General features: G+C 41.0%; 1 pseudogene; it reads right to left on the bottom strand.

The window, feature by feature from the left end:
• Positions 1-1580: 1580 nt before the first annotated feature.
• On the bottom strand, positions 1581-11134 carry LOC108281545 (annotated as a pseudogene).
• Positions 11135-11339: the final 205 nt, after the last annotated feature.

Genomic DNA, 11339 nt, shown 5'->3' with positions numbered 1-11339 from the left:
ATGGAATACAATTGGCTAGGCCTAGGTCTCTTACCAACCTCTATGCCCTTATGCTTTTTGGAGTGGGGTAGGAGGAGGAGAAATAAAGAATTCTACTTTATGTGTTTGTGTCTATATCATTTCTGTGAGAAAAAGTTTAGCAGAAAACTGTAATGTTAAATAAATAATGGCATATCGACACCAAAAAGTATACATAGCAGTTAAAAGAGCAGGCTCTCTATATACTGCATAGAAAAGTATCCTTGGCATATTATTAAAGACATTTGCAGAACAGAAGGTAAAATATCATATGGTGTTTTCAGAAAAGATGTTTTTTGTTTGTTTGAAGCAATGTCTTGCTCCGTTGCCCAGGCTGGAGTACAGTGGCTCCATCTCAGCCTCAAACCCCTGGGCTCAAGCAATCCTCGCACCTCAGCCTCCTGAGTAGCTGGGACCACAGCTGTGCAACACCACACCCAGCTAATTTTTGTATTTTTTGTAGAGACGGGGTTTTGCCATGTTGCCCAGGCTGGTCTCAAACTCCTGGGCTCAAGCGATTCACCCACCTCGGCCTTCCAAAGTGCTGGAATTGCAGGTGCGAGCCACCACGCCCAACCTAAGAAAAGATTTTAAGTGTGGTTGCAAATTCAGAGAAAACGTCTGTAAAGATATACAATAAATGATTAGTAATGATAGCCTCTGAGAAGTAAAAGGAGGCCTAGAGGAACAGGATTTCCAGGTTGCTTAAGTCTCCTGCACTATTTGGGCTTATTTTTTATTTCTTAAACATTTTACTATGAAAACATTTCAACATACAGAAAAGTTAAACGTTTTACAGGAAACATCCCATATCTACCTCCTACCTTATTCCTTTGACAATTTATAATACGTGCTCTGTCACGTTTATTCATCCCACTACTCAGCATGTGTACCATTAACTGCTTCCCCGGTTTGTTTTTTAATTAAACTTTTCATTTTGAGATAATTATAGATCAAATGCAATTGTAAAAAAAAAAAAAAAAAAAATCCTGTGTACAGAGATCCAGTGTGCCCTGTAGCCATTTCTCCCAATGGGAACATCTTGCAAAACTCCAAGAGGACTGAGTTCTATCTTGATGTGATTGAAGCCCCTCCGCAGGGCTCCTCTGGGGCCCTTCATAGTAACTGTGCATCCCTTCAGAGTAATGTTGACATTTTCTGGAACGTCGAGAGTCTGATTGCTGAGAATGGTCTTCATTCTCACAGTAGACAAGGCTAACAGCATAATATCACAACCGGGATACTGACACTGATATGTCAAGATAGATATAGAACAGTTCCATCACCACAAGGATCTCTCATGTTCCCGTTTTATAGCTACCCCCATTTCCTCCATTTCCTTACTGCTCCTGCTTCCTGCTCTTTTTTTTTTTTCTTTCTTAAGACAGGAAATAATTCTGTCACTCAGGCTGGTGATCAAATGGTGCGATCACGGCAAACTGCAGCCTTGACCTCCTGGGCTCAGGCGATCCTCCTGCCTCAGCCTCCTGTATAGCTGGGATCACAGGCTCATGCCACCATACCCAGCTAATTTTTTAAAAAGTATTATTATTATTTCCAAATCAATAGGCCTTTTATTATATCATTTAAATATCACAAATAGGTCTTAGGAATCATCCAGGATCTTGTTTCTGGAGCTGGACAACTCATAGATCTTCTTCATCAGCCTGCTGAACAGTTCCTTTTTCAGAGACATAGATGCCATCCAAAAATTTCCTGATATACTTGTTTTTAACTGTTGTGGCTTGCTGAATCAAAGCCACTGAATTTGAAAGAAGCTCAGTGTCATTTCCCTTAAGGATTAATTCACCTTTCTGGGCTTGAGATACTGAACAAGCAACACCTGGCCTCCTCCAAACCCTGAGGGTACATTTTTCACCCAAGAAATTTCGGATTTCAACAGAAGACTCATTCTCCTGGACAACAACACTGATGGGGAAGTGAGCATACGCAGACCTCATCTTGTAACAGAAGTCCAGTGTAACACCCTTGATCATATTCTGTACATGACTGCAAGTTGTCCAAAAGGTAGCCAGCTCCTTTCTGTTACCCCACCATTTGTCAACCTGGGGCCTCTTTTTTTTACTTTCCAAGAAAACTGAGTTCTATACTGATGTGATTGAAGTCCCCCTGCAGAGTTCCTCTGGGGCTCTTCACAATAATTGTGCCCCCCTTCAGAGGGGACATTTTCTGGAATGTTGACAGTCTGATTGCTGAGAATGGCCTTCGTTCTCGCAGTGGACGTAGTTAAAGATTATTTTTAGAGTTGGGTCTCCCTATGTTGCCCAGGCTAATCTCAAACTCCTGCGCTCAAGCAGTCCTCACACCTTGGCCTCCCAAAGCGCTGGGATTACAGGTGTGAGCCATTGTGCCCCGCCTCCTGCTCCCTGCTTAACTCCTGGCAGCTACTAATTTGTCCTCCATTTCTATAATTTTTTTTCAAGAATGTTATATATATAATGGAATCAAGCAGTATGTAACCCTTTGAGATTGACTTTCTTCACTCAGCATAATTCTCAGGAGATTCATCCAGTTTGTTGCCCTGGTCAGCAGTTCATTCCTTTTTATTGCTATGTAGTATTCCATGGTATGGATGTATTACAGTTTGTTTAACCATTCAGCCATTGACGGACATTTGAGTTGTTTCCAGTTTTTGGCTGTTATGAATAGAGTTGCTATAAACACTCACGTATGTTTTTTTGTGAACATAAATTTTGATTTCTCTGGAATAAATTCCCAAGAGTCCATATGGTAGTTCCATGTTTAGTTTTTTTTAAGAAACTGCTGGCTGGGCGTGATGGCTCACACCTATTATCCTAGCACTTTGGGATGCCAAAGTGGGCAGATTGCATGAGCCTAGGAGTTCCAAGACTAGCCTAGGCAACACGGCAAAACCCCATCTCATACAAAATATTAGCTGCACATGGTGGTGCATGCCTGTTGTCCCATGCTACTTGGGAGGCTGGGGTGGGAGGATCGCTTGAGCCTGGGAGGCAGAGGTTGCAGTGAGCAGTGATTGTGCCACTGTACTCCAGCCTGGGTGGCACAGACCCTGTTTCAAAAACACTCACAAACAAACATACAAACCGTTTCCTGAGTGGCTGTATCGTTTTACATTTCCACCATCAATGTGTGAGTGACTTGATTTCTCCACATCCTCACCAGCATTTGGTGTTGTCACTTTTAAAAAGGTTAGCATTCTGATAGGTGTGTAGTCATATCTCGTTATGGTTTTATTTTACATTTCCCTACTGACTAATGACAATGAACGCCTTTCATGTGCTTACTTGCCGTCTGTGTATCCACTTTTGCGAAATGTCATGTCTTTTGTCCATTTTCTAACTGGATTGTTTGTGTTTTTATTGTTGCATTTTTAGAGTTCTTTAATATTTTATTTACTGGTCTTTCGTTGGATAAGTGGTTTGCAAATATTTTCTCCTCTGTTGCTCATCTTTTGTCTCTTTACAGATTATTTCACAAAAGTTTTAAATTTTGATAATGTCCAACTTATCAAGTTTTCTTTTATAGATTGTACTCTGGCATCAAGTTTCAGAGTTCCTGGCTCAGTCCTAGACCTCAAAGATTTTCTTCTATTTTTTTTTCTAAAAGTTGTTTTTTTTTTTTTTGAAATAGGGTCTCACTCTGTCACCCAGGCTGAAGTACAGTGGCACAGTCATAGCTCCTGCAGCCTTCATCTCCTAGGCTCAAGTGATTGCCCTGCCTCAGCCTCCAGAGTAGCTGGGATTACAAGCACGCACCACCGTGACTGGCCAGTTTTTGTATTGAGATGGAGTCTCCCAAAGTGCTGGGATTATAGGCATGAGCCGCCACATCCAGCCTACTCTTTATCTTGCACCCTGTGACGTTCCTGAATTCACTTATTTCTAGGAGGCTTGTTTGTTTTGCAGACTCCTTGGGATTTTCTGTAAATATAATCATGTCATTTGCAAGTAGGAAGAGTTTTGCCTCTTCATCTCTTCACTGCCAATCTTTTATTGCCTTTTCTTAACTTATGGCCATGGACTAGAGCTACCAACACTATGTTGAATAAAAGTGGTGCCTTATTCCCAGTATTAGGGGCAAAGCATTCAGTCGTTCACCATTAAGTATAATGTTAATGGGGTTTTCATAGGTGCTCCTTATTAAGTTGAGGACATTCCCCTCTATTCCTATTTTTTCTGAGATGTTTTGTTTTGTTTTGTTTTGTTTTGTTTTGTTTTGTTTTGTTGAAACAGAGTTTCGCTCTTGTTGCCAAGGCTGGAATGTAATGACCCGATCTCCATTCACTGCGACCACCGCCACCCAGGCTCAAGCAATTCTCCTGCCTCAACCTCCCTAGTAGATGGGATTACAGGCATGTGCCACCATGCCCAGCTAATTTTGTATTTTTAGTAGAGATGGGGTTTCTCCATGTTGGTCAGGCTGGTCTCAAACTCGCGACCTCAGGTGATCCACCTGCCTCAGCCTCCCAAAGTGCTGGGATTACAGGCACGAGCCACTGCTCAAGGACAGTTTTTTAAAAATTATTAAATGGATGTTGAATTTTCTCAAATGTCTTTTCTGCATCATTGATATGATTATATGGATTTTCCTCCTTATACTGTTAACATGGTGGATTACGTTGACCAATTTTTGAATATTGAATCAGCCTTGCATCCCTGAAATAAATCTTACTTTGTCATGGTGTATAATTCTTTTTATGTATTGCTGGAATCCACTTGGTACTATTTTGTTAAGGATTTTTGCCTCTATATTCATGCAGAATATTGGTCTATAGTATTCTTTTTCTTCTATTGCCTTCATCTGGTTTTGATAATATTCATCTTATAAAATTAATTGGAAAACATCTTCTCTTTTCTGTTCTCTGGAAGAGATTGTGAAGACTTAAATTCTTCTTTGAGTGTTTGGTAGAATTCTCCAGTGAAATAATCTGGATCAGGAGATACTGAGAGGGAGGGAGGATGGCTTTTATTACAAATTCCATTTGTAATAAAAATTCAATTTTCTTAATCATTATAGGGCTATTCAAATTAAACTAATACCCTAAAATTAAACTAATTTAAACTAATACCCTTTTTAAAAAACCCTCTACACATATAAACTCATACTTGATGAGTTCGGGTAGTTTATGTTTTGGGGGGAATTGGATTATTTTATGTATGTTGCCAAATTTATGTGTGTAGAGATTTGGGGGAGGATATTAATTTCCTGGAGCTGCTGCAACAAATTAACACAACACAATAACTCGAAACAACAGAAATTTATTCTCTCACAGTTATGGAGGCCAGAAGTTCAAAATCAGTATCAATGGTCGAATCAAGCCATTGGCAGGACCACACACCTTCCAGAAGCTCTACAGAATAATTCATTTCTTGCCTCTTCAAGTTTCTGGTAGCAACCAACTTTCCTTGGCTTGTGGCCACTTTGCTTCATTCTCTGCCTCCATGGTTGCATTCCCTTCTCTTTTGTCCACAGCTCCCTCTGTCTCTCTCTTATGAAGACAATTGTCATTGCACTTAAGGTCTACTAGGATAATTTCATCTCAAAATCCTTACTTAATCGTATCTACAAAGACTTTTTCCATATAAGGTAATATTTACAGGTTCCAGGTATAAGGACCTAGTGCTTTGGAGGCCTACTGAGACTGACTAATGGCCTCCAAAGACACTTCTCTATTTATTTTTATTTCCCTATTATTAAGTCCCATAGTGTTTCCCTATTATCCTTTTGATGCCTACAGGGTCCATATGATATCTCTTGTTTCATGGCTAATATATTTCTCTTCTCTTTTAAAATGTGTCAGTCTTGCTAGAGATTTATTGATCTTTTCAAATAATTAGCTCCTTGTTTCATTGCTTTTCTCTTTTTCTTTTCAGTTTTCTGTTTCTTTTTTTGATTTTCAATTTCATGAATTTCTGCTTTTTTTTTTTTTTTTTTTTTTGAGATAGGGTCTTGCTCTGTCACCCAGGCTGGAGGGCAGTGGCATGATCTCGGCTCACTGTAGCTTCCAGCTCCTGAGTTCAATTGAGCCTCCCACCCTAGCTTCCCAAGTAGCTGGGACCACAGGTGTGTACCACCATGACTGGTTAATTTTTAATTGTTTTTTAGAAATGGAAGCTCACGCCTGTAATCCCAGCACTTCGGGAGGCCGAGGTGGGTGGATCACCTGAGGTCAGGAGTTCGAGACCAGTCTGACCAATATGGTGAAACCCCGCCTCTATTAAAAAAAAAAAAAAAGAAAGAAAGAAAGAAAAGAAATGGAGTCTCTCTATGTTGCTCAGGCTGCTCTCAAACTCCTGAGCTCAAGCAATTCTTCCACCTCGGTCTCCCAGAGCGTTGGTATTGCAGGTGTGAGCCACCATGCCCAGCCCTGCTCTTATCTTATTATTTCCTTCTTTCTGCTTGCTTTGGGTTTATTTTTTTCCAGGTTCTTGAGGTAGGAGCTTAGATCATTGATTTGAGAAAGACTTTTCTACTTTTTATTTATTTTCTTTTTTCCTTTCTTTCTTTTTAAGACAGGATCTCGCTCTGTCAACCAGGCTGCAGTGCAGTGCTGTGATCTCAGCTCACTGCAGCCTTGATCTCTTCAACTCAAGTGATCCTCCCACCTCAGCCTCCTGAGTAACTGGGGCCACAGGGACATGCCACCATACCTGGGTAATTTTTGTCTTTGGGTTTTTTTCTATAGAGATGGAGTTTCACCATGTTGCCCAGACTGGTCTCAAAATCCTGGGCTTAAGCGATCTGTCCACTTCGGCCCCCCAAAATACTAGGATTACAGGTGTGAGCCACCATACCTGGCCTCTACTTTTCTAATATGTGCATTTAATGCTATAAATTTCATTCATCTGTGTCCCACAAATTTTGTTACCTTATATTTTCATTTCACTTGCTTCAATGTATTTTACAATTTCCCTTGGCCAGGTGCAGTGGCTCACACCTGTAATCTCAGCACTTTGGGAGGCAGAAGCAGGTGAGTCACCTGAGTCCAGGAGTTGGAGGCCAGCCTGGGCAACACAGGGAGACCCCATCTCTACAAAAAATCCAAAAATCAGCCAGGCATGGTAGTGTACTCCTGTAGTCCTAGCTACTTGGGAGGTTGAGGCTGCAGTGAGCTGTGGTAGTGCCATTGCACTCCAGCCTGGGCAACAGAGCGAGACCCCATCTCTAAAAAAAGAATAAATAAATAAATAAATGTATATATTATATATATGTAATACATGTAATAAAATACATATTTATATATAAATTTGTATATATAAAATATTTTATATAAAAATAAATTATATATAAAATATTTTTTACTTATACATATATAATTTGTCTTGAGATTTCCCTTTTTAGACCATGGAGTTCTTAGAAGTATGTTTAGTTGGCTGGGTGGGGTGGCTCATGCCTGTAACCCCAGGACTTTGGGAGGTCAAGCCGGATGGATCACCTGAGATAGGGAGTTCAAGATCAGCCTGACCAACATGGAGAAACCCCATCTCTACTAAAAATACAAAAATTAGCGAGGTATGTTGACAGGCACCTGTAATCCCAGCTACCTGGGAGGCTGAGGCAGGAGAATTGCTTGAACCCAGGAGGCAGAGGTTGCAGTGAGCCAAGATCAAATCACTGCTCTAAAAATACAAAATTAGCTGGGTGTGCTGGTGCATGCCTGTAATCCCAGCTACTTGGGAGACTGAGGCAGGAGAATCGCTTGAACCTGGGAGGCGGAGGTTGCAGTGAGCAGATATTGCGCCGTTGCGGTGAGCAGAGATTGCACCACTGCACTCCAGCCTGGGCAACAAGAGTGAAACTCTGTCTCAAAAAAAAAAAAGAAGTAGAAATGTATTTAGTTTCTAAGTATTTGGAAATTTTTCTGTTATCTTTTTGTTATTGATTTCTAGATTCCACTGTGATCAGAGAAGACGCTTGGTATTGTTCGTTTTACATCTGTTTGTTTTATGGCCCAGGATATGGTCTGTTTTGAAATGTGTTACATGAGTGGTTGAAAAGAATGAACATTTTGCTGTTGTTGGGTGCAGTGTTCTATAAATATTTATTAGATCCTGTTGGTTGATGGTTTTGTTGAACTTTTCTATATCCTTGTTGATTTTCTGTCTAGCTGTCCTATCAATTGTTAAGAGAGAGGGATCGAAGTTTTTAAGCACAGTTGCAGAGTTTTCTATCTTTCCTTTCTGTTCTAACAGTTTGGGCTTCATATGTATTGCAGCTCTATTGTTTGGTGCATACACATTTAGGATGATTCGTTTTCTTGCTAGATGGGCTCTTGTATCATTGCGCAATGTCTCTGTCTCTGGAAAAGTTTCTTTGCTCTGAAGCCTACTTTATCTGACATATACATAGACACACACACACCATGTATATATACACACACACACACACATACATATGCATAGCCACTCCTGCTTCCTTTTGTTTAATGTTTCCCAGACATATCTTTTTTTCATCTTTTGTTCTTCCAACCTACTTTTATTGCTACACTTACAATGACTTTCTTATGCACCACATCTAGTTGGGTCATGTTTTTAATCCACTCTATCAATCTCTGTCTTTTAATTAGATATCAATCTTTTAATCGCATTTAGACCATTTACATTCAGTGTAATTTTTGATATGTTAGGGAATAACCTTGCTGGTTCATTTTTTGTTTTATGTTTGTTTTCCCCACTTTTCTTTTTTTTCTTTCTGAGACAGAGTCTTGTTCTATTTCCCAGGCTGGGGTGCAGTGGCATGATCTTGGCTCACTGCAACCTCTGCCTCCCAGGTTCAAGCGATTTTTATGCCTCAGCCTCCCGAGTAGCTGGGATAACAGGCACCCGACACCATGTCCAGCTAATTTTTTTGTATTTTTAGTGGAGACCGGGTTTCACCACGTTGGCCAGGCTGGTCTTGAACTTCGGACCTCAAGTGGTTCGCCTGCCTCAGCCTCTCAAAGTGCTGGAATTATAGACATGAGCCACCAAACCTGGCCTACATGTAACTTTTTAAGTCGCTTATCTAGGTATTACATTGTATGTACATAGCTTAATACACTGTACTGGTTTTACCAGGTAAAGTGAAATATAGAAAGCTTACCTCCCAAGCTGGGTGTGGTGACTCACCCCTGTAATTCTCTACTCTAGTGGAAAGAGAGAAGGGCATCTCATTGCTTTCAGGTGAAGGTGAAGAGTAGCTTTCCCGTGTAGACTCCATTGATACTGGTTGACACTGGGGAGGTGAGGGTGGGATCCAGGGATGTTGGTACAGGACTGCAAGGATAAAAGTCCTTGATTCCATTGTGATCAGAGAAGTGGCCTCCTCTTACACCACTCAGTAGAGGTGCTGGGGGGCCTTGTTACAACTTTACCTTCAAGCATGTGAAAGTCTCGGCTTCTCACTCAACCTTTGCTAGTGTGGCTGGGACCACAGTTTTTTCTGTAGTGTTTGCCTGGAGCAGAACAGTTACTGTCTTCAAATTTTCTGTCTTGCTTGGTTGTCCCTTTCCTAGTCCTTTGGCTAGTGAGAGCAGACTTTTGTTCAGCTGCTGCCGCCTCCTCCTCCTCCTTCTTCTTCATTTTCCTCTTCCTCTTCCTCTTCTTCTTTTTCTTCTTTCTGAACCCACTGGCATTTCTGGGTTGCTTCTCCAAGCCTGGGATATATGAAACCATAAGAAAATGAAGAGAATACCCCACCATGTTGTTCCTCAGCCCAGGTCCACAGCCAGCATGTCGTCTTTGTATCTTTACTAGTCTTCTAATATATAGACAATGTCCAGAGTTCTTAGCTGTATTTAGGAGGAGGAATAGGGAGAAGTACAGCTCCTCTATATTCCTGGAGTGGAATTCTCTGTATCTGATTCTTTTTTTTCGGTGCAGGGAAACTCTTGTTTTTAAAACCATGTCCCTGATTTTAAACAAGCCAAACTCACAAGAGGGCAAGCAGAAAGCAATTTTATTCTTTCTCACGGCTATCCCTTTCAATCTGGCCTGTGGCCTCATTCTTCTAGATGAAATTTCAGGCAGATTCATAGTGTTTTCAGTCACTTTCAATTACAAATGTGTGTGTGTGTGTGTGTGTGTGTGTGTGTGTGTGTGTGTGTGTGTTCATATTAACATCAATCCTCTGAACTCTTGTCCAATCTAATCTTTTGCCCTCCCAAACTTGGACCTATCTCAGAGCCTACCTGTATCTGTGGTAGAAAGGGGGCGTCTTGGGGGTCTTGGTTAGCTTCTTTACTATTTCCCCTCCTTACTCTTTACTCCTCCCCCATCTCTTTCTTTCTTATTTATTTTTAGAGCTAGAGTCTCACTATGTTGCCCAGGCTAGACTCAACTCCTGTGCTCAAGCAATCCTCCTGCCTCAGCTTCAAGAGTAGCTGGGACTACTGTACCCAGCTTCCCTTGATTTTCTGTGCTGCATCGGCTTCTACCAGTATTGAAGTGAGGGGCAAGGTGAGAAATACGGGCAAATAAAGATCCTGTGTCTGTTACAGTTTTAATCGGGTGTCGGAGCTCTCCAGGTGTAGCCAAAGCCTAACTCTTTTCTATGGGGCACTTCTGTGGGTTTTTCAGGTCCACCCATTTCTGGTTATATTTGAAATCAGGATACCAATAATTTAAAAAGAAATAGCATTTCAAGCAAGGGAGTCTGTGTTCTGGCTTGGAAAAATCTATTTCCCACACATTTTTGTTTTCAGAAAGAATATTGCTGTTTTTAAGGAATATTTAAAAGTTTATATTTAGAATGCTGTCAAAAGTTCCAAATTGTTTGTTAAATATTTAGATGATTTTATGAAAAAGGAACATTTCAAATAAAACTCAAGCATTAAAAGAAATAATACCAATAATTAGTCAACCAACTCTCCTGTTGGGCTATGAATTGGCCATGCCCATTACTGTCTACATTTTTTGTTCACACCATTCACTGGCTGAAATGCCTTCCCCTTCCTCTAGCCAAATCCTGCTTTTTCTTTGAGGCCCAAGTAGCACCTCTTCATGGAAGCTTCCGATGACTACCCCAACTCCCTTCTCTCTTTGCTCTCACATTTAGCTGCTTACTCCTGCCTCATGAGGGCTGGTCCTGTCTCTACAGTGATATTGTGCATCTTGGGGTAGAATGGAGAGCACATGGCTTCAAGTCCAGGGGTCTGGGGTCAGAGCCTGACTCCAGTGCTAAAAAGCTACATGACTAGGCTGATTGTGTGTGACTTCCCTGATCCTCAGTCTCTTTACCTGAAAAATGAGAAAAATGATAACAATGTCACCTGTTGTTCTAAGGATTCTGAGAGGGATTAGTAGGAGAGGGAACTGAGAAGCTGCAGGAATCTACAGAGC

This window comes from Cebus imitator, unplaced genomic scaffold (assembly GCF_001604975.1).
Source record: "Cebus imitator isolate Cc_AM_T3 unplaced genomic scaffold, Cebus_imitator-1.0 Scaffold228, whole genome shotgun sequence".
Classification (NCBI taxonomy): Eukaryota; Metazoa; Chordata; class Mammalia; order Primates; family Cebidae; genus Cebus; species Cebus imitator.
This window is presented reverse-complemented; position numbering and strand designations above follow the sequence as displayed.